At 42.6% G+C, this 23,297-nt stretch overlaps 1 protein-coding gene across 11 annotated transcripts in view; it reads left to right on the top strand.

Annotated features, from left to right (window-relative positions):
• The window catches only part of LOC145351115 (RAC-gamma serine/threonine-protein kinase), a 317,330-nt gene that overhangs the window by 139,654 nt on the left and 154,379 nt on the right, over nt 1-23,297 (top strand). For 2 of the 11 annotated variants that reach the window (XM_080200764.1, XM_080200765.1), the window contains exon 1: nt 18,133-18,186. The exons of 8 other annotated variants lie outside the window; for them this stretch is intronic. The gene's annotated coding sequence lies outside the window, so the exon portion shown is untranslated. Of the gene's footprint in view, nt 1-18,130; nt 18,187-23,297 lie in introns of those variants that run through there. One more of the 11 variants, XM_080200766.1, reaches the window with a different exon arrangement.

The following is a 23,297-nucleotide window of genomic DNA, read 5'->3' as shown; positions in this document are numbered from 1 at the left end:
CACTCATAGCTACTAAGTTACTGCTTCCTTTCTGAAGTACAGTTTCCTTCTAACACTGTTCCAATGCCCTTTATATATACTTATAAAGACCCTTATGCTCTTCAACTGCCACCCATCTTCAACTTTCCGTCTGAGTTATTGAAACATGCCATAACCAAATATCATCTTATTCACTGCTTCTTTAGTTTTTCTACATGCTCGATCAAGTCACTAATAATGATAGAGGTGACTATGATTATAGTACTATTAAGGCTCTGAATCTCTAATTTGACAAGATTGACTATAACATGTTCCTCCAGAGTGTCTGATTCTGGATCCTTCGTGCAAGTGTCCTCACTTGGTTCCTTTTTTACTTATCTAGGTGTAGCTATGACGCCTCCTGAAATGTCGTCATCTCCAATGTCCTCGTGTCACCTCAGGTGCCCTCAATTCTGTTTCAGTGCTGAACATATTTCTAATCCATACTGCACTGTAATACATGAACAGGGAACATGAGAGGAGCACTTGTTAATGATGGATGTGAGTGTTGCAGGCAAGGCCAGCAATTATTGTCCATCTCTAATTGCATTCAAGGAGGTGGTGGTGATCTACTGCAGTGAATATGGTGAAGGATCCACAGTGAAGGTGGGGAGCCTCATGCTTTTGACCCAGCGGTGATTAAGGAAGAGCAGTCAGTGCATGTTATGTCAAGATGGTATGACTTGGATGTGGTGGTACCCCCATGCATCTGCTGCCATTATCCTTCTAGATAGCAAAAAAATAAAGATTTGCATACAAACATTTGAGAGGTACTGTTGAAGAAGCCATGGTATCTTGTGCATCTTGTAGATGGTGCACACTGCAGACGTGTTGCACCGATAGCAGAGGGAGCGAATGTTCAAGATAGTAAATGTGATGTTGATCAAGTAGGTTACTTTGTCATGGATGCTGACATAGGATGTTGATGGGAAGTTAACATGGTGATGCCTTGAAATGTCAAGGGAGGTAGTTGAACTTTCTGTTGAAGGTGGCCATTGCATGGCATCTGTACAAGCAAATGCCAGCTGCACATATCAACACAGCCTGTATGTTGTCCACATCTTGCTGCATGTGGATATGGAATAGTTCATTATTTGTGGAATTGCAAATGGACTTGAATATTATTCAATTATTGAATTTTTCCATTTCTGACCAGTGTGCGAGAGTCTTTGATGAAGCAGTTAAGGATGTATGGTTCTAGCACAAAACTCTGAGAAACTCCTGAAGCTATGCCCTGGATATGAGATGACTAGCCTTCAACGTTGTCACTTGTTCTTTAGGAGATGTATGAGGCAGATTTTTTACATGGAGGATGGCGGGTGCCTGGAACTCGTTGCCGGGGGAGCTAGTGGAAGCAGACACGATCGTGACTTCTAAGGGGCATCTTGACAGATACCCTGAACAGGATGGGAATGGAGGGATGTGATCCCCAGAAGGGTAGGAGGTTTTAGTTAAGTTGGGTAACGTGGTCGGTGCAGACTTGGAAGGCTGAAGGGCCTGTTCCTGTGCTGTAATTTTCTTTGTTCTTTAGGTCTAACTAATAAAGAGCTTTTCTTTTGATTCTCATTTAACTTCAATTTTAGTTGGGCTCTTAATGCCACATTGAGCTAAAAAGGGTCAAGGGAAGTGACTCTCACCACTTCTGAAATCCAGCTATTTTATCCATATTTGGTCCAAGGCTCTCATGGACTGCCAGAATGAGATTTGGAACCAAGTGGTCCCTGCAAAACCCAGACTGAGTGCTGGTGAGTAATTGTCACATGATAATATCCAACGTCTGTCACTTTACAACAATATTAGGGTATGGGCTGCTTTCTGCCATGTGTTGCTTGTTTACCACCATTCACAACTGGATGTGGTAGGATTGCACAGCTTTGATTTGATCTACTAGTTGTGGAATTGCTTAACTGTTGCTGCTCGTGTCTCATGGATGCTTAGTTTTGAGGTGCTGGATCTGTTCTGAATCTACACTATTTAACCTAGCGGTAGTGACACTGGATGAAGGATGTCCTCAGTGTGAAGACAGGACTTTGTTTCTACATCCTATGTGGGGGTGGCCAGGGCAACCAGTACCCTCAAAGACAGTGCATTTAGGCTGATTAAGTTAGTGAGAACTGTAGGTTTCTTTCTCAAATTGATGTTTTTGCCACCCACTGCCAGTCTAGCAGTTATGATCTTCAGGATTCTGGTCAGTAGACATACTACCAAGCCACACTTGAGTGAAATCTCCCACCTGGAGTACATTCTGTATTCTTTTTATCCTCCTGTGTTTCTTCCAAGTTGATATGCTGTTGAACTATATTTTTTCTCACTTGCTCATGAACGAGAAAGGACTTTCTGCAGCTTGGGGTTGGCAAAACCAAAGCCGTCCTGTTTGTACTTGGGTTAAACTCTTCAGTTTTGTCACCCATTCCTTTCACCTTCTAGTTCACAGCATGGGCTCAATTTGACATTGCATAATCTTGATGTCAGGCTCTCTTCTATGCCCTACATTAAATCCCATACACAGTTAATCAACAAGACGACTTTTCACTTCTGTCATGTTTTCCTTATCCATGCTACAGTATTTGTTGCTGCCTTTCTTGATGTACCTCCTTGGTGTCTCAAACTCAAGAAACAACGTCCAAAATTCAGTTCTGCACATCCTATCATGCATAAAATGCTGTTCTTTACTGGCAATATGCTAATTGCCTTTTCACAATCAGCATATTGACTCATCTTTAAAATCTTCTTCAAACCTACTACTTTGGCCACATTACCTAAGTTTTCTGCATATGCTTGCTTAAATCAGACATGGAACGTGGCAAAATGCTCCAACATGTTTACTGTGCTTTGAAAAGCATGCAGCTCTTGAGCAAAAAAAGTGCTGTTTTTCGATCACATACTAGTATTTAAATCAAACAGCATCATTGCTTGGCTAAATATATAGGAAGGATATGAACAAGACTGAAAGACAAGTACTTTGGAATTGCTGCTTCCCTTCAAAATTTAGAGTGGAGGAATTGTTCTTGGTAGCTATGCTAGACCTGGTTCTGAAAAACCAGGATAATCTGCTGCCACATGAAGTCCAAAAGCCTTCCTGTTGTACTAGCAGGGATAGTAAAAGGGGCAAATTTCTCAGAATTCTGGACAATGCAATTATTCATTAGTCCCTTCAATTTTTTTTCTTTCAAAGCACAATGTCCAAAAGAAGGTAGCAAACTGAGATCTCCTGCTCCAGTTTCCAAAACCAGCTTCTGACTTTTTACTGTTCCCAAAAAACAGTCCATATGGGAACAAATTCCAAGAAGTGCCACATTCAGTAGTCCTGGCCCTGAGGGCAGGTCAATCACTGCTAGAGGTGCCAATTCATTCAGTGGCAGAACAGTAAGCGACAGGTTGAAATTCAATAACATAGGCGGAGTAGAGCTGGATAAGTCACAGTTAAGGGGCCCAGAGCAACAGTAGAGAGACTGTGTTGGGGATGGGCAGGAAGCAGAAGTGCTGGAGGAGTGGAGGTGATTTGCATTGGTTTAAGTGGGGAAACACTTTGAGATGCGGTTGTGATGTTTGGAATTAGACAGCAAAGGTAGTGGGAATACAGCAGGATGTCCAGTAACACGTAATAGTAGGGTAGAGCCTGGAATGGAAGAAAAGCAAACCTGATGTTTTGGCAACAAGCCAGTGGCTCTACTTAATGAAACACTTGCCTTTGATCCAGGGAGTGTTATCAAGGCAACACATTTTGAATCTAATGGTTTTACATTGGCATTGGAAGGTAAAACTTAATGGTCGTGTGACAAATTTATGATGGAAATTAACCATTAATAAATGCAAGTCATTTTAATAACATCAGCTCTAGATGTGACTGGTACTGTAAATAAATGCCAACATTATTATGCAGTAGATTTTACTTAGATTAATATGATATAGGATTTTTTTGGTGCATTTGAAATGCACCAAGTCTGAGTTTCAGTATGTAATAGATGTTTTCACTGTTGTCTAATCTATTATTACAAATGGACATGCAAGTATATTTTGTATCACTGTTCTGTTACCTTAAAACATTTTATTTCAGGATCAGCCTCTCAATTTGCCTAATGTCTTTGCTTTGCCATGCTTTCTTGAATTTTGCAAGAACTTATCTAGTGTTCTCATATTGTGGCAGGGAAGTGCACTACTTAAAATAATTGGAGGTGAGATGCTGACAACAAACTTTATAACTTATTATGTTGCACTAACAAAGGTATCCTTGTTTATTGTATCAGAGCATCCATGTCTGAGTTTGGATTTTAACACTTACATTATCTCTGAGCTTTTAATACATTTGGATTTTAACACTTACATTATCTCTGAGCTTTTAATACATTTGGATTTTTAATGTGCCTCTGTACATTTGATCATGAGGTGTGCTTTGACATTACCACTCATAGAAAGGCTAATGAACTGAAAGTTGTGCTGTTCATAGAGCTCCAATGTTTATATCACTAAAGGGAAAACCTGACATTTGCAATTTTGTTATGGTTTGCCATTGTTGAACCTGGATATAGAATAACAGTTTTGTAATGAATTTGCTGGTATGTGTCTCAAGTTATTCAAAAAAAATAGAATATTTGGGTTTCATGTGTATTTGTGAATCTGTTAAATAGAAGGTTGTTATCTGGTCCACTTTCTAAATCAATTCATTAGCCAAATAAAAATACCCATTGTGGTGGCAGTCAGTCAGAGCAAGCCCCACTGTTTTTGTGATGTGATTTGTTAGAAAAGAGAAAAGTTTGGTATGGATAATTTCTTTATGTATGAGCAGCTGGTACCGTTAACAAACAAAAAGTGGAAATTGAACTTGACCGCAACTATGTCTGTTACTGTAAATCTAACACTGACACTTCAATAAGCCTTTTGAATAGGTTATCAAGCTCCCTTATGCAAAATGTTTAGACTGTACAGCTTAATGGAATGGTTGTTTAGGATCAAATCTTCATGTTGCTTGCTCATGTTGGTTATTGGAAGAGGTTTTATTTGCCACTGTTGTAATGTCGTATTGTACCAATTAGTTGTCTTATGTTCAGCAAAAATAATGGACTTGAAATAGTTTTCTGAAATTTCCTTATGGAAGAGACAAGAACATGGGGACATGGCTTAAAAAAAAGGGGTCTTCCATTTAAGATGGCGACGAGGAAGGTTTTTTTGAGTTGTGAGCCTTTGGAACTCTTTTCCCCAGACAGCAGTGGAAGTAGGATCATTTAATATTTTATGGCAGAGATGGATAGATTCTTGACTAACAAGGTTACTGTGGTAGGGAATGTAGAGTTGAGGCCATAATCTGATCAGCCATGATCTTATTGAATGACAGAGCAGGCTTGAGCTGTCAAATGGCTTCCTCTTGCTCCTAGTTTAAGTTTATATATAGTAGCTGTTTTGTAATTAACGTTTTATACAATGTTTTCGTGTAACTGCAGACTGAGTTGAAATACTGGGGTCACAAATACAGAACTTGAAATATACAAATAATGGGTGCATGGAAATAGACCATTTAACTGAAATCATCTATGCAAGTTTTTATATTGCACACAAGCCTCCACAACCACAGCACCTTGTGTTTATACAGAACATGATGGGACGGGCTAAAGAACCTCTCAACAGCTGGACACTACCTGGGCTGGAATAGATGGACTGCAGTTTGGTGTCTTGCTGTCCATTGCCTCGCATGGAATTGGAAGAACCAAGCCTAAGTAAACTTAATATATTAAAACCACAAACTAAGAAATAAGACTTTAGAAGCGGTAAACAAAAGCTTGGTCAAAGTGGTGGTTAAGGAGATGGGAATTCCAGAGTTCAGAACCAAGATGGCTGATGGCACAGCTGGCAACAATGGGACAAAGATAAAGTCTCTGAAGTAAAGTTTGAGAAATGGAATAAATGGGTTGTGGATGCATTTGAACACTAGTATAAAAACCTCAAAATTGAGGTAGCTGTTGGATCAAGAAATGAGATGGTGCCTGGTAGTTTGTACAAAATAGGATATGGACAGAGTTTTTGATGCACTTGTGTTTGAGAATCAATGATGAGAGGCTGGCTAGAAAATTTTCACGCTTGGTGATTTTTACAAAAAGTGTGAATGAGGGTTTCAGCATCTGATGGATTGACATGGGGGGATGTGTGTAGGGACAAGTGTAATTATGGGTGTGAATGTTGGACATTTTTGTGATGCAGAGCATATGAACTCGATTAAGGGTCAAATGGGGCACTGATTGTGAATGGATTGATTCAACTTAAGCTGGTGACTAGGGTGGGTGAAACTGAAAATTGGTGCCTGGGAAACCACAAGTGGCAGGGGACAAAAGACAATGGTTTCTATCTTAGTGATTATTAAGTTGGAGGAAATATTGGCTCATTTGAAGCTGGCTTTTAGACATCGGCTGGAACATTTTGGCTTTCACTCCGGCAGGATTGTTTAGTTCCACTGACGGCACCCCCACCATGTCTTTCACAGTGGCAGGGGGTGGAAGATCCTACCACTGGCTAATGGCAGGATTCCACACAATGTGCAGCAGGTTGTGTGGAAAATCCTGCCCACAGTTTGACAATGCTGAGATTGTGGAGCAATCAAGAGATAATGATGAAATAGAGTGGGGTATTGTCAGTTTACATGTTTTTGAATGATTTGAGAGGTGCTGCATGTAGATGAGAAGTGGGGATGGTGAACCATGAAATATCCTTGAGGGGCTCAGTGTAATAGTGTGGAGGCTGGAAGAGTTTTCTGGCTATGGCATAGGTAGATCAGAGCGAAACCAAGCTAAGCAATCCCACTTGCCTGAATGGAGAAGGTGTCATTGTGTGGTCAGCTATAGCAAAGACTGCAGATGGATTGCAAAGAGGAGGAATAATGTACCAGAATTGCAGTCACATTGAATATTTTGACCTTGATTAGAAATATTTGTGCTTTGATGGGTGGAAATCTGATTGGAACTATATTGTCTTCATTATTCTCTCAGGATAAATACAGAACCTTTCAAAATGTCCCAACGTGCTTTCGGGGAGGAATGCCTCACTAGCTGCAGGTGTGAGAAAAGTTAAAACATGTGATTCAGATTCCAATAAATAATATAACTACTGAGCAGCTTTGAAGTTGAAGTAAAGATTTTAAGGTTGGAATTGAGGACACATCATCCAAAACACACACGTTGTAGTCAAGAGAGTAGCAGTAGCAGACTTCAGGAGGACATAGAACAGGGGAATGAGAAAACTAATGGCAAATTAATGCACAAAAGGGTGAAGTGATAAATTTTGAAAGGAAAAATGAACGCTAATATAAATCAAATAGTATAATTTTAAGAGCGATTTTGGGGATTTGCATAAAGTAATAATTGAAAGTAGTTGCATACGTTGAAAGTATAACTTTAAAATAGAATATTAGGGGCCATGGATTTAAATTGAGCATAGTACAATAGCAAGAAAGGTATTCAAACCCCTTTGTAAAGCACAGGTTGGCTTCAACTGGTGCACTGGCATTGTTTCTGGACACCTTGCACAGGAAGGATGTTGAGGGCAGAGAGAGCATAGGAGATTTACTAGAATGCAATCAGGAATGAAGGACTTCAGTTATGAGGAGAAGTTGGAATTGTTCCCAAAGCAAAGAAAGCTTGAGGAAGATTAAATGTGTAAAGATGTTGAAAATTGAGAGTAAATGAGGAGGAATTGTTTTCACTGCCAAGAAGGTCAGTAACCAGAAGAGACAAATTTGAAATAGTTGGCAAAAGAACCAGTGAAATTTTTTTTATGAGCAGTATCTTTCAAAAAGATGTTGAAAAGAAAAATGCGGAATTAGAGGGAAAGAGTCGAGGAGTGGGAATAATTAGATAGCTCTTTCAAACAGCCGACCCAGAACCAAATGTCCTACTTCAGTGTAGTATGTTTTAGTCAGTGAATATTTGAGCTCTGGCATAAAGACACAGAACTACAGAATCCCTACAGTGCAGAAAGAGGCCATTTGGTTCAATGAAGCTACACTGACCCTCTGCAAGAACATTCCACCTAGGTCCTCCCGTCCACCCTCTCCCAGTAACCCTGCACATTTGCCATGGCCAATCCATCTGACCTGCATGTCTTAGAACCAAGGGAGGAAACAGGAGTGCCTGAAGGATACCCACATAGACATTGGGAGAACATCTTTTCCACTGTGCCACGATGCTGCCTCAATATCTCAACTTTTTCCACAGCATGAGAACCCTCCCTTTTTAGAAAGTTGCAATTGTCTCATTACTGGGGGAAAGTTCTCTTCCTTCCAAATCTCTCCAGCTATTATAGACTTCTGATGGAATATCACGGAGCGAAATCTGTGTGATCAATGGAAATTGTAATCCACTAGTGTCTGGTGGGTTTAGAGTCTAAGGAGATTATGGCGTTTAAGTAGGATCAAAGCCATGAGGAGATGTGATTTTTGAAGTTGGTATGTTAGGAAAAGCTGATGGTTCAAAACACTGGGTGATGAATATTTGCTGCTTTATTTTAAATTAGGTACAGTAAGTAGTCTTGGAATACCAGATTAAAGTCCAAAAAGGTTTATTTGGTAGCATGAGCTTTCGGAGCGCTGCTCCTTCATGTGAATGCAGGGTTTGTTTCTCAAACAGGGCATATAAAGACAAACTCAATTACAAGATAATGGTTGGAATTTAAATCTTAACAGATAATCGAGTCTTTACAGGTGCAGACAATGTGAGTGGAGAGAGGGTTAAGCACGGATTGTTTCATGCCAGAACAGTTACTGAGATTTTGCAAGCCCAGGCAAGTCATGGGGGCACAGATGGTGTGACATGAATCCAAGATCCTGGTTGAGGCTGTCCCCATTTGTGCGGAACTTGGCTATCAGTTTCGGCTCAGCGATTCTGCATTGTTGTGTCTTGAAGGCCACGTTGGAGAACGCTTACCTGACGATCAGAGGCTGAATGCCGTTAACTGCTGAAATGTTCCCCGACAGGAAAAGAACACTCGTGCCCGGTGGTTGTCGAGTGGCGTCCATTCATCCGTTGTTATAGCGTTTGCACGGTCTAGCCAATGTATCATTCCTCAGGACATCCTTTCCTGCAGTGTTTCAGGTTGACAAAGTTGGCCGAGTCACAAGAGTATGTAGCATATACCTGGTGGATAGTGTTCTCATGTGAGATGATGGCATCCATGTCGATGATCCGGCACATCTTGCAGAGGTTGTTGTGGCAGGGTTGTGTGGTGTTGTGGTCGCTGTTCTCTGAAGGATAGGTGGTTAGCTGTGCACAGTGGTCTATTTGAGGTTGCGCGGTTGTTTGAAGGCAGTAGTGGGGCTGTGGGGATGGTCTTGGTGAGATGTTCGTCTTCATCAATGACATGTTGAAGGCTCCGGAGAAGATGTCGTAGCTTCTCTGCTGCAGCAAAGTACTGGATGACAAAAGGTACTCTGTCCGCCGTGTCCTATGTTTGTCTTCTGAGGAGGTTTCAGTTTTTCGCTGTGGTGTGTCAGAACTGTTGAACGATGAGTCGAGCGCCATATCCACCTGTTATGAGGGCATCTTTCAGCATCTGTAGGCGTCTGTTGCGATCCTCCTCAACTGAGCAGATCCTGTATATATGGAGGGCTTGTCCGTAGGTGATGGCTTCATTAACGTGTTTAGGGTAGAAGCTGGAGAAGTGAAGCATCGTGAGTTTATCTGTGGGCTTGTTGGACAGTGAAGAGCTGAGGTGACCTTCCTTGATGGAGATGCGTGTGTCCAAGAATGCAACCGACTCTGGAGAGTTGTCTATGGTGAGTCTGATGGTGGGATGGAACTTGTTATTGTCATATAGTCGTTAATGATTGTTGGCCATGAGTCTAAAGGAAAAAAAATGTCATCAGTGTATCTAGTGTATAGCCTGTATCCAAAATGCTATGTTGGAAACATGTAGGGTAAGCTGAAGCTAACTAGGCTATTGATAAATACTTCAGTCATGATTTTGGTAAAATGGGTAAGTAGAAATTCTGAACATGGAAATGGGTAATCTTGATGGATTAAACATGTTTCAGAAACTCAGCATGTAATAGCAATCAAGGCACAAAGGTTCCAATGTCAATAAGTTTATTTGGAGAGTAAAAAAGTACTTCCCACTAAAGAAATTATTTTGTGCCTTTACAATAAGCCATAAAAGTTTTATAACACAGGAGGAGGTAATTTGGTCTACTCCCTGTGCTAGCTCCTTATTAGATCAATTCCAAAATAATGACTGTGTCCTGCACACTTCATATTTTGCTCCACCTTTTGGTATTTAACCACACCTCCCTTAAAATATGTAGTGGTTCTACCTCAACTGTATTCCAGGTCTCATCTTTCAACTCTGAAGAATTTTGTCCTACCTCTTTCTCATTCTCGTTGCAACTATTTCAAACTGGTAAACCCTTGCCATTGATCCCCCAGCCTAGGAAATAGCTTTTCCTTCTGGACCTTAACATAAGGTGCTCTACTTTGCAGAGAGAATGCCTCTACTTTCTTGGAAGACTAAGGAAATTTGGCATGTCAGTTATGACTCTCTCCAAATTTTACAGATGCACCATAGAAAACATTCTTTCTGGCTGTATCACAACTTGGCATGGCTCCTGCTCTGCCCAAGACTGCAAGGATCCATAAAAGGTGGTGAATGTAGCCTAGTCCATTATGTGAACCAATCTCCCATCCATTGACTCTGTCCACACTTACCGCTGCCTAGACAAAGCAGCCAGCATAATTAAGGACCTCACGCACACCAGCATTCTCTCTTCCACTTTCTTCCTTTGGGAAAAAGATACAAAAGTCTGAGGTCATGTACCGACTGACTCAAGAACAGCTTCTTCCCTGCTGCTGTCAGACTTTTGAATGGACTTACCTTGCATTAAGTTGATCTTTCTCTCCACCCTAGCTATAATTGTAACAATACATTCTGCACTCTCCCATTTTCTTTGTTTTGTCTATATAGCGCGCAAGAAACAATACTTTTCGCTATGATGATACATTTGACAATAATAAATCAAATCATAAAATGACAAATGAATGCTGAGATGGAGAATGTAAAAAGAGAGGTGATTTTAAAAAGCTTGGTCAAAATGGTAGAAATAAAGGAAGATTCAGAGGGAAGCGGTTAAGGAGTAAATTGCAGAGTTTGAGGCAGCCACTAGTAGGATGTACAGAAGGTCAGAGTTGGGCGAAAAGGGTGATATATGCATGAAGGAGGTTACCTGAAGGAAGGAGCAAGGCATAATTTAAACATCAGGATGAGAATTTTAAATTAATAAATGAGATGAGTGAATAGTGCTTGGTGCTAATAGTGTAGAGTTGAAGGTGATAAATAATGGGAAGTTGGTTGCATTAGAATAGTTGAGTATGAAGGTGCCAAAAGCACGAATGAGTGTTTCAGCAGTGCTGATACAAGGGTTGGAGGCAAGTGCAGTTGCAGGTTGAAGATGGAAGTAGGTTGCTGCTGAAATGGAGAATATATGGGCTGGGTTACAAATTAAGACTCAGACTTCCTAATGCTTGTAAATTTTGACGTGCAATATTGAATTTTGGCATTTCATAAGAGGTGTGTAGTGGTGGGGTTAAGAAAGATGGAGGAGAGGTAGAACTTGATACTTCCAGCTTGCAGAATTTTGGATGATTTTGTCATGGGGCAGCATGTAGATGAAGAGAAGGAAGGAACTGAAGATATAAACTTGATGGCTTCTGTGCAGAGTCTGCACGTTCTCCCCTCTCTATGTGGGTTTTCTTTGGGTGCTCCGGTTTCCTTCCAGACTCAAAGACATACTGGTTAGGTGTATTGGCCATGATGAATTCTTCCTCTGTACCCAAACAGGCACCAGACTGTGGTGACTTGGGAATTTTCACAGTAACTTCATTGCAGTGTTAATGTAAGCCTACCTGTAACACTAAAATAAATAACTTTCACATGTGACTGGGAATTTAACTGAGGGAGGCACAGCCTTCCAGCCAACAATAGGACTCAAGTACAAAGAAAAGCAAATCAGAGTTGTGTTTTGCTGTTTTGGGATTCTTTGAGCATAAAACAGTGAGTTGAAAAGTATTGGGGATGGAGATTGAAGAGGATAAGTAGATGTATGAAAGATTCAGAGAAACGAAACAATTGTTTCTTGTTTTATTACTACAGGTTGAAATAAATTGCCCTAGGCTTAATCCAAAACTTTTGATATACAAACTTGACAGTTTGGAAATGCTTTGAAAAATTTGCAGTTATAAAATTTTAAAATAAAAGTCTGGCTTGACTTTAACTTGACTTAAACTGCCCTTCCTTAATAAATAAAAATGAAATAATGCCAGAATTAACACATTTTGGTTTCATATTTTTAGCTGTTTTCAGATCTCTTTCTCGGTTGTTCTGAAGTTTTCTTGCTTCAGATCATGGTTTCACTGCATTCTGTGGCAGTGATGAGCTACTGCACTTAAGGTAATGAAAATGGGTCAATTTTGTACAGAAGAGTAATTTCTAGCTAGGGTTATCACTTTATCATAATTACATTTAAAATCAGTTATTTATATTTGAGAAAATGCCCAAAGCCCAGTTGCACTATATTGGACTTGGTCCCAGAGGTGAAAGTGGCATTGTTCCGACTAGCTACCCCATCCTACCTTTGTTATCAAAAATGTTCTTGTATTTGTATTTGGTCATGCTGTCAGTGAAAATGTGTTATTGAAAGTGAACTCCAAATGATTGCGGTTGTAATTTAAAAGATCTTGAAATCTTGTGCGTGTTAAACTTAAATTATTGTAATATTTAATGTTTCTTTGAAGTTGCTAGTAAAATTAGATTCCTACCCCACAGAAACTACCTTTTCCATGTGTACCCTCGGTATAAATAGTTTTAATTTCAGCTGTAATAATGTCTCAAGTTTTTCCTAAACTCAAATTATTTCTGCACTGTAGATTGCAATCAAGTTGTCGCATATTGCCCTGATGTTTTTGGCAAGATGCACTGCTTTTCTTTCAGAATAACGCTTTAGTTTATCAATAATTTGTTAACAACAAAAATTATGTTCTAAAACGCTTGATTATTGCTGGCACAGTTTATGTTTAGTGATCTGCAAATGAGGGCAAGAAGGGTTTCAGGACTAGTGTAAAGTTTGTGTGTAATTTGAACCCAGATCACTGTATCCAAAGTGGAAATTCCATTTCAGTGTTTTTAATCTGTGCAAAAACAAAGTGTTCCTATAGCCTTAAGATTTACTTTTTAAACTGTTCCCTAGCTTCCCAAACAAGTGGCAAGTGCAAGGCAGTTGCCATCTCCAACAAGAGAGAATCTAACCATTGCTCTTTGACATCCAACGGCATTATCATAGTTGAATATTGACATCCTGAGTGTTACCATTGATCAGAAACTTAACTGGGCTAGCTATTGTAAAAAATGTGGCTACAAGACCAGGTTATTGGCTAACAATCCCCTGTGGCAAATAACTCGCTTCCTGACTCCCCAGAGCCTGTCCACAATTTCCAAGGCACAAGTTTGCAGATAACTTGGTGGCAAAATGGACATGAAGGTTATCTAAGATTGCACAGGACCTTGATCATTTGGGCCAGTGAGCTGATGAATGGCAGATGGAGTCTAATTTCGATAAATGCAAGATGATGACGCCAAAGTCGGAGGTGTGGTAGATAGTGAGGAAGGGTGTCATAGTTTGCAGGAAGACTTAGACAGGTTGCAGAGCTGGGCCGAGAGGTGGCGGATGGAGGTTAATGCGGAGAAGTGTGAGGTAATTCACTTTGGTAGGAATAACAGATGTGTTGAGTATAGGGCTAATGGGAGGACTTTGAATAGTGTGGATGAGCAGAGGGATCTAGGTGTATGTGTACATAGATCCCTGAAAGTTGGGAATCAAGTAGATAAGGTTGTTAAGAAGGCATACGGTGTCTTGGCATTTATTGGTAGGGAGATTGAATTTAGGAGTCGCAGAGTTATGTTGCAACTGTACACAACTCTGGTGCGGCCGCACTTGGAGTACTGTGTGCAGTTCTGGTCCCCACATTACAGGAAGGATGTGGAGGCTTTGGAGAGGGTGCAGAGGAGGTTTACCAGGATGTTGCCTGGTATGGAGGGGAGGCCCTATGAGGAGAGGCTGAGGGATTTGGGGTTGTTTTCGCTGGAAAGAAGGCGGCTAAGAGGGGATCTTATTGAAACATATAAGATGATTAGAGGTTTAAATAGGGTGGATAGTGATGGCCTTTTTCCTCTGATGGAGAAATGTAGCACGAGGGGGCATGGCTTTAAATTAAGGGGGGGGTAGTTATAGGACAGATGTCAGGGGTAGGTTCTTTACCCAGAGGGTGGTGAGGGATTGGAATACCCTGCCTGCTGCAGTTGTAAATGAGCCTAGTTTGGGGGCGTTTAAGAGATCAGTGGATAGGTTTATGGACGAAAAGGGATTGGTTTAGGTTAGTGGGTCATTGTTTTTTAACTGGTCGGCGCAACATCGTGGGCTGAAGGGCCTGTTCTGCGCTGTTATGTTCTATGTATTTTGATCGAATCAGGGCAGGACTTAGTTAATGGTAGGGTGTTGGGGACAGTTATGGAACAAAAAGATCTAGGGAAGCAAGTTCATTGCTCCTTGAAAGTGGAGTCGCAGGTGGACAGGGTGGTGAAGGAGGCATTCGGCATGCTTGGTTTCATTGATCGGAACATTGAATGCAGGAATTGGAACGCCTTGAAGTTGTACAACACGATGGTAAGGCCACACCTGGAATACTGTGTACAGTTCTGGTCACCCTGTTGTAGAAAGGTTATTATGAAACTAGAAAGAGTGCAGAAAACATTTACTAGAGTGCTGCCCAGTCATGATAGTTTGAGTTATAAGGAGAGGCTGGATAGACTGGGATTTTTTTTTCTGGGAGCATAGGAGACTTAGGAGTGATTTTAGAGAGATCTATAAAATAATGAGGGCATAGATAAGATGGTCAACATCTTTTCCCAAAAGTAGGGGAGTCTCAAACTAGAGGGCATAGGTTTAAGGTGAGAGGGGAGTGAGACAATAGGGTCCAGAAGGGCAAGTTTTTCATTCAGAGGGTGGTGAATGTCTGGAACAAGCTGCCAGAGGCAGGTACAATTTTGTCTTTTAAAAAGCATTTAGACAGTTATATGGACAAGTTTGGTATATAGGGATATCTGCCAAACATGGACAATGGAACTAGCTTAAAGAAAAACTGGGTGGCATGGGCGGGTTGGGACAAGGGACCTGTGTCCATGCTGCCAACCTCTATGACTGTCAGGAATGTGATGTGGTACTTCCCCTTAGCTGGATGAATACTCCTCAAGAAACACTTGACGTTTGAAGCCATCCTGGGCAAAGTAGGCCACTTGATTGACACCCCATCCAATGCATTCACTTCCTCCACCACTGATGCATAGTGGCAGTAGTGTGTACCAGTTACAAGATGCATTGCAGAAACTCAGAGCATTTTCCAAATCTACGCCATAATCTAGAAGAACAAGGACCAAAAATACTTGGGAACACCACCAGCTGAAAGTTCCCCTCCAAGCTGCCTACCATTCTGACTTGGAGATGTATTGTTGTTCCTTCACTCTTGCTGGGTCAAAATTCTGGTACTCCCTCTGAGTCTACCTGCACCACATGGACTGCATTGGTTCACTACCATTTCTTGAGGGCAAATAAAGATGGCTAATAAATGCTGGCCTGGCCAGCAAAGCCCATATCCCTTGAATGAATAGAAAATATTACCTGCTTTATAATTACTTTAATGTCCGATTTTATGAGAGCTCAGTGAAAAATAAGGGCTGCAGTGGGAATAAGAGTTCTCAAGTGGATGGAGGAAGTGACAGCTGGTTTTGCTGCATGGGGGGAGGAATTCAACTGTGGAAGGCTTCAACTGTTAGGGTTGGGGAAAGATGTTGACCATCTTATCTATGTCCTCAGCTGGATGAATACACTTCAAGGGCTCCCTCCCCGCAGGAGCGGACAGCCGCGGCTCCCTCCCCGCAGGAGCGGACAGCCGCGGCTCCCTCCCCGCAGGAGCGGACAGCCGCGGCTCCCTCCCCGCAGGAGCGGACAGCCGCGGCTCCCTCCCCGCAGGAGCGGACAGCCGCGGCTCCCTCCCCGCAGGAGCGGACAGCCGCGGCTCCCTCCCCGCAGGAGCGGACAGCCGCGGCTCCCTCCCCGCAGGAGCGGACAGCCGCGGCTCCCTCCCCGCAGGAGCGGACAGCCGCGGCTCCCTCCCCGCAGGAGCGGACAGCCGCGGCTCCCTCCCCGCAGGAGCGGACAGCCGCGGCTCCCTCCCCGCAGGAGCGGACAGCCGCGGCTCCCTCCCCGCAGGAGCGGACAGCCGCGGCTCCCTCCCCGCAGGAGCGGACAGCCGCGGCTCCCTCCCCGCAGGAGCGGACAGCCGCGGCTCCCTCCCCGCAGGAGCGGACAGCCGCGGCTCCCTCCCCGCAGGAGCGGACAGCCGCGGCTCCCTCCCCGCAGGAGCGGACAGCCGCGGCTCCCTCCCCGCAGGAGCGGACAGCCGCGGCTCCCTCCCCGCAGGAGCGGACAGCCGCGGCTCCCTCCCCGCAGGAGCGGACAGCCGCGGCTCCCTCCCCGCAGGAGCGGACAGCCGCGGCTCCCTCCCCGCAGGAGCGGACAGCCGCGGCTCCCTCCCCGCAGGAGCGGACAGCCGCGGCTCCCTCCCCGCAGGAGCGGACAGCCGCGGCTCCCTCCCCGCAGGAGCGGACAGCCGCGGCTCCCTCCCCGCAGGAGCGGACAGCCGCGGCTCCCTCCCCGCAGGAGCGGACAGCCGCGGCTCCCTCCCCGCAGGAGCGGACAGCCGCGGCTCCCTCCCCGCAGGAGCGGACAGCCGCGGCTCCCTCCCCGCAGGAGCGGACAGCCGCGGCTCCCTCCCCGCAGGAGCGGACAGCCGCGGCTCCCTCCCCGCAGGAGCGGACAGCCGGTTTTGTATTTTTGGGATGTTTAGTATCTTCCTGTAAGCTTTGACTCATTGATGGTGTAGCTTTATTTGATGCCGTAGTTTGTTATAACTTTAGATCTAGGTTTATTTAAATAGTTTAATAACCTGTCATCTTTTCTCCAAAGGAATAGCCATAAACTAAAGTTGTACTAAAATCAACATTGCTGGTCAATGAAGTTTTTCCATATAATTTAATATACAATGTGTTTTTGTGATTTCTGGTGATTGTAACTTGCTTATCTTCCAACCATTGCACTTCTGTCATATCAGCTAGGTTCTTTCCCGTTTATTCAACGTGTATCTGCAAGAATGCCATTTCCATCATCTTAAAGATGCAGTCTCATTGAAGAAACGCTTAGTTACTGCTGAGGAAATCTTTTTAAAGATTTCACTACTACCATACACTGCTCTTTCCAAACACGATAGCTACATTTTTCTTCCAGAATTATTATCCCCCCCACCCCCAACAAAAAACCTGGCTCCCCCATTCCTCCCCAAACATACTGCTCCTACATCCTTAGTCCTACACCTATATCCCAGCAGCACTATTAATTCAACCCAGCATGCAACTTGCGTTCAGCCTCTTATTGTGTTTACCTGCAACTTGGAGTGTCTTATCTTTCTTCACATCAAGGGTTTTAAAAATAGATGAGATAAAATTAATTACATAGTTATAGCCTTAAATGAGATCTGGGCCACTGATTTACCTTTTCACACGAGTGTGATCTAGAGTTGGAGCTAGGAAATACTGTAAGCTGTTGTACAATAAGCATACAACATGACTTCCTTCAAGATAATTGAATTTGATATGTTTTCTGTTAGCTAAACATAAAACAATGTCTCCTCCAGCTCTTCATTGTGTTGCTTGTACTTCACAAGTGTATTGACTGGCTCCTTGCAAGCAATGTCACAAGAGATGCAGTAGTTTACCTATTTAAAAAAAAATTGATTTTGGTGGATCTGGATCTATAGGAAGATGTAGCATAAAATTTGTTGATGTATCCATGATCACGCATTCTAACATGTGCAGTAGTCTATGCTTTTGCAAATAGATTCGAAACTTTATTAATTTGTATTTCTTAAGGTATTCTAGCTCTTGACAAACCTACCAAGCCAAGCACAATAGCATAAAACTGAGATTTAAATGAGAGACTCCACAAACACCTAATAAATCAATCATTCCTTGCAGGGTTCTACTGACCATGATGCACCTGACCTCTCCCCAATGGGAAAAGCTGAGGATGTACAGGTAACCGTCAATTCACAGCACTAAGAGTGACATAGACAGACTGTCCTGGCAGCTTTCCACCCTTCTTAAAATGGAGCTCATCCAAAACTGTCTATGTCCTAACTCGCACCTCACCTATCACCACACTCCTTGCTGACTGACACTGGCTTCCAGTCCAGCAACTAATTTTAAAATTCACATCCCTGTTTTCAAATCCCTCCATAGCCTCTCCCTTGCCCATCTCTAAGCTCCTTCAGCTCTTTAACCTTCTAAGGTCTTTGCATTGATACAATTCCTGCCAAAATTTTAATTATTCCACCATTGTCAGATCTGGATGCTAAACTCTGGAATTACCTCTCTGACCCAATCTACCCCTCGGGTTTTAAATCCTACCTTGACCACACTCCTCTGCTCTAATATCTTCTTGTGTAACTTGGAGCTAAATTTTGTTAATGTTCCTACGATGCATTTTAGGATATTTTACTACATTAATAGGGCTTTATCTTTGGTACTCAAAGAAAGCGGGGCTCGTTATCTGTCTTGAGTTACCCTGCATAAGCAATGACAGGCAACAGAAAATACTCAAAGTAATTTGCTTCAAAGCTTGCCTATTCAGTAGGCTAACGGGCACATCAGTATGGATTCACTAGCTGACAGCTTTTGGATCAGCCACACCCTCAACCCTACAGGCCAGGTAAGACAAAGTCTGAATCAGTCGGACCAGGAACAAGAAGCCAATATACAAGTGTGCACTTGAGCAGAGAAGTAGTTACCACAGGTAGTCTGTTATGTCAATAGTAAAGTTAACATAATGATCTTGAAAGCTTCATGAGGATGATGTGCAATTGATACATTCGTGCATAATTCATAGGATTCCCTTCTTGGGTGGATTGAACAATAAAACCACAGATACGCAATCAGATGACTGTTTATCCTCATCAGTGATAGATTCTGAATTAACTGTGAAGCATAGGATTTAAATTTTAGTTGAGTTATTTGCATATAGCTTATAAACCACCAACTCCCTTCTTCCAGGGCAAGCAATTAATTTATTTGGAAATTAGAGGCTTCCCCTCTGCTGGATAATGTGGATGTCTATCTTCCCCCATTCCTTTCAGACCCAAAAATGCTGCAGAAACCACCAGACAAAAGTATTTTTAATCATTTTGTACTGTTCTGTTCAGTGCTTTTGAGCATATTGGATACAAGCAAGGCTAGCACCACCTTGTCAGATAGCAGAGGTCTGGACTTGCAATTAAGTCAGATTCATCTGGTTTTCTCACAGTATTTTGTGATTTTATATTTTGCACTTGTGGAACACTCTCTCTGATAGAGCTGCTCTAAATTTGAAATTGCTGTATGTACCTTCTCAGCTCAATTACGTCACTTGCTCTTCTAAGTGACATGTGTTTCTTGTTTTTAGGGGATTCAACTCGCCCTGTCCTATATTCTCTTACACATTGGTCTAACCCAGAGATACTAATGTGCTCTGATCTGGACTGCATTTTTATACTGACGTAAATGCTGCCTCAATTTTGGTGTGAGCAAACGTCGTTAAATCAGAGGTCCAAATATCCTCGACTACTGCTACGCAAACATCCAACGTGCCTACTGTTCTTTCGCCCGTCCGCACTTTGGCAAATCAGACCAAAGGCTGCGCTCCTGCTCCCAGTGTACAAGCAAAAACTGAAATGGAAGAATCCGATAAAGTCATGCAGTGTTGGTCTGACGAATTGAATGACCTCCTATGGGACTACTTTGAATCAGTGGACAGGTCAACATTTTAAAAACTTAGCAACCAATCTGAATAAGGATGCCACTACAGTAACAGCCTTCATTAGTAAGTGCATAGAATACTGTGTTCCAAAGAAGCAAATCTGTTTCCCAACTGGAAACCACAGATGAACATTGAAGTCCATGTCTGAGGCGTTCAAGTCGAGTGACCCAGACCTATGCAGGAAATCCAGATACATAAGAACATAAGAACATAAGAAATAGGAGCAGGAGTAGGCCATCTGGCCCTTCGAGCCTGCCCCGCCATTCAATAAGATCATGGCTGATCTGTCGTGGCTCAGTTCCACTTTCCCGCCCTCTCCCCATAACCCTTAATCCCCTCTCTTATCAAAAACCCATCAACCCGCTTCTTAAAAATATTTAGCGAGGCAGCCTCCACCACTTCAACGGGCAGAGAATTCCAGAGATTCACCACCCTTTGAGTGAAGAAGTTCCTCCTCAACTCCGTTCTGAACCGCCCCCCCTTTATCTTGAGGCTGTGCCCCCTAGTACGATCTACGGAGATCCATTAAAGATGCCAAGAGACAGTAGTAGACCAAGCTAGCTGCACAGACACTCACCGATTTATAGCAAAAGCATGTAAAATTGCTGGCAACAGTGCATGCCTCCCCAGTGAGCTCAATGCATTCTATGCCCATTTTGAGGAAGAGGTCAGTGCAAGCATGCCTTCTATCCTGAAAGTCTCAGCTGAACCAGTATCTGAAGTCACGATCGTAGACATCAGATTGGCAGCCTTGAAAGTTAATACATAGAAAGTGACTGGCCCAGATGGGGTATACCTGGACGAGCATCCAGATCTTGTGCAGGTCAGCTGGTGGGGGTATTCGCTGACATCTTTAACTTTGCTTATACCGATCTGAGGTCTCCAGCTGCTTCAAGAATTCAACCACCATCCCAGAGAAGCCAGGCAGCTTGCCTTATTGACTATCGCCTCATGGCTCTGATATCCATCATTATGAAGTGCTTCAAAAGGTTAGTCATCACACTCATCAACCCTGGCCTCCCAGATTGTGTGGATCTACTACAGTTTGCCTTTCACCGCAAAAGGTCCGCAGCAGATGCCATCTTCCTGGTCCTACACTCAACCCTGGAAAGCCTGGATGATAGAGACATTTATGTCAGACTCCTATTTATTAACTTCAGCTCAGCCTTCAAAACCATTATCCCTACAAAACTCATTTCCAAACTCCATGGCCTAGGATCCAGCTCCTCCCTGTGTGACTGGATCCTAGACTTCCTAACCCACAAACTGCAATCGTTAAGGATAGGCAACAACACCACCTCCACGATTATCCTGAGGCCTACTGATGCCCCTTGCTATATTCCTTATACACTTCTGAGGCGAAATTCCACTGCAACTCCATTTTCAAGTTTGCTGATGGCACCACCTTATTGGGTCATATATCAAACAATGATAAGATGGAGTACAGGAAAGAGAGAGAGAATCTGGCGAAATGGGACGATAACAACCTCTCCCTCAATATCAATAAAATGAAGGAGATGGTCATCAACTTCAGGAAATGTAGTGGAGGACATGCTCCTGTCTACATCATCGGGAATGAAGCGGAAATAGTCCTGAGCTTCACATTTGTGTCCAAATCACTAACAACCTGTCCTTGCCCCTCACACCGACACGAGTTAAGAGAGCCCACTGACACCTCTACTGCCTCAGAAGATTCAGAAAATTTGGCATTTCTGCTATGACTCACTCCCAATTTTTACAGATACACCATTGAAAGCATCCCTTCTGTTTTAATGCATTGTTGCACATTAGTGAACATGCAACACTTCCAACATTGTAGATTTTTAAAAAAAATTTGTTCTTCAGATGTGTGGGATCCCTGGAAGGCTATATTTATTTGTTTACTTGTAGTTACCTGACTGTATTAAGAAACCCTGGTATGGCTTCTTCTCTGACCAAGGTTACAAGAGACTAGAAACGATTGTGGACATCGCCCATAAGTCCCAACCTCCCATCCTTTGATTCTGTCTATGTATCCTGCTACCTCAAAAACAGCCAGCATAATCAAGGACACCATGTACCCCAGACGTACCCTCTTTCATCGGGAAAAAGATACAAAAGTCCGAGATCACATTACCAACTGACTTGAGAACAGCTTCTTCCCTTCTGCAATCTGACTTTTGAATGGACCTACCTAATACTAAGTTAATCTTTCTCTATACCCTAGCTGTGATTGGAACACTATATTCTGCACCCTCTCCTTTCCTTCTCCTCGATGTCCTCAAGAACGATACGTCTTGTCTGTACAGCGCTCAAGAAATACTACTTTTCACTGTATCTCAATGCATGTGACAATTGATTTGATTTAAAGATAAGGCCCAATAGAAATATATAAACTGCTTTGTTTGTAGAAAGAGAACATGAGCCACAATTGTGATTGGATTCATTTTGAAAATGATTCTGATCTGTTTTCATGCATTGTTGCACATTAATGGACAAGCAACATTTCCAACATCAGTAGATGACTTTTTTAATTTGTTCTTCAGATGTGTGGGATCTCAGGAAGACTATATTTATTCTTTACTTATAGTTGCCTGACTGTCTTAAGAATTAACTATGTAGTGTGGGTTTGGAGACCCATGTGGGGTAGATAGGGGTGGAAGTTTACCTTTTTGGCGAAACAAATTTTCATGCCAATCTGGCAATTTGTGGTTATTATTGGTAGCCCGCATCTTACTAGATTTATTTATTTAGAAAAATAACTTTTTATAGCACATTTAAGAACCTCTGTGCATCTTACTGCTTTACAGGCACTGAAATTGGAGTTTAGTCATTATTGTAATGTTGGTGACATAAAAGCAAATTTGTCTACAGCAAAACCTGATCCAGAGCAATCTGTTGATGACCAGGCAGTCTCTTTCACTGAAGTTGAGGGATAATTATTGGCCAGCACATTGGGGAGAATTCTGCTGTTTGAATAATGCCATGAGATCTTTTATGTCCAGCTGGAAAGGCAGATTTTAACCCATAAACTTTGACTCAAGGGTCAGGACTTATAGGGTTCCCAACACTTTTGAAGAAGTGGAGTGTGGTCAGGGAAATAGAGCAGTTGTAGGAGACGGTCCCTAGCATTTTCCCAGACTGCATAGTGATCTGATTTCTGGCCAAACAAGCTCCATCTGAGGATGCTGAATTGTCACTGCAGATAATCCTGCTGTTATCCAAAAACTTTTTCAGAGTCTGCAAAGTAATGAGTAAGTTTTTGTTGCAGTTTAGCAAGTCATCTTGATGCTTTTTAAAAATGTTAGTCTAAAATGCCCTAACTGAAGCAGAAAGAGTTTGTGTTACTATTTTTAAAATGAGGTGCTGATGAGAA

This window comes from Carcharhinus amblyrhynchos, chromosome 12, assembly GCF_965287045.1.
Source record: "Carcharhinus amblyrhynchos chromosome 12, sCarAmb.v2.hapA, whole genome shotgun sequence".
Lineage (NCBI taxonomy): Eukaryota > Metazoa > Chordata > Chondrichthyes > Carcharhiniformes > Carcharhinidae > Carcharhinus > Carcharhinus amblyrhynchos.
The sequence above is the reverse complement of the archived record's forward strand: the minus strand, read 5'-3'. Positions and strand labels throughout refer to the sequence as shown.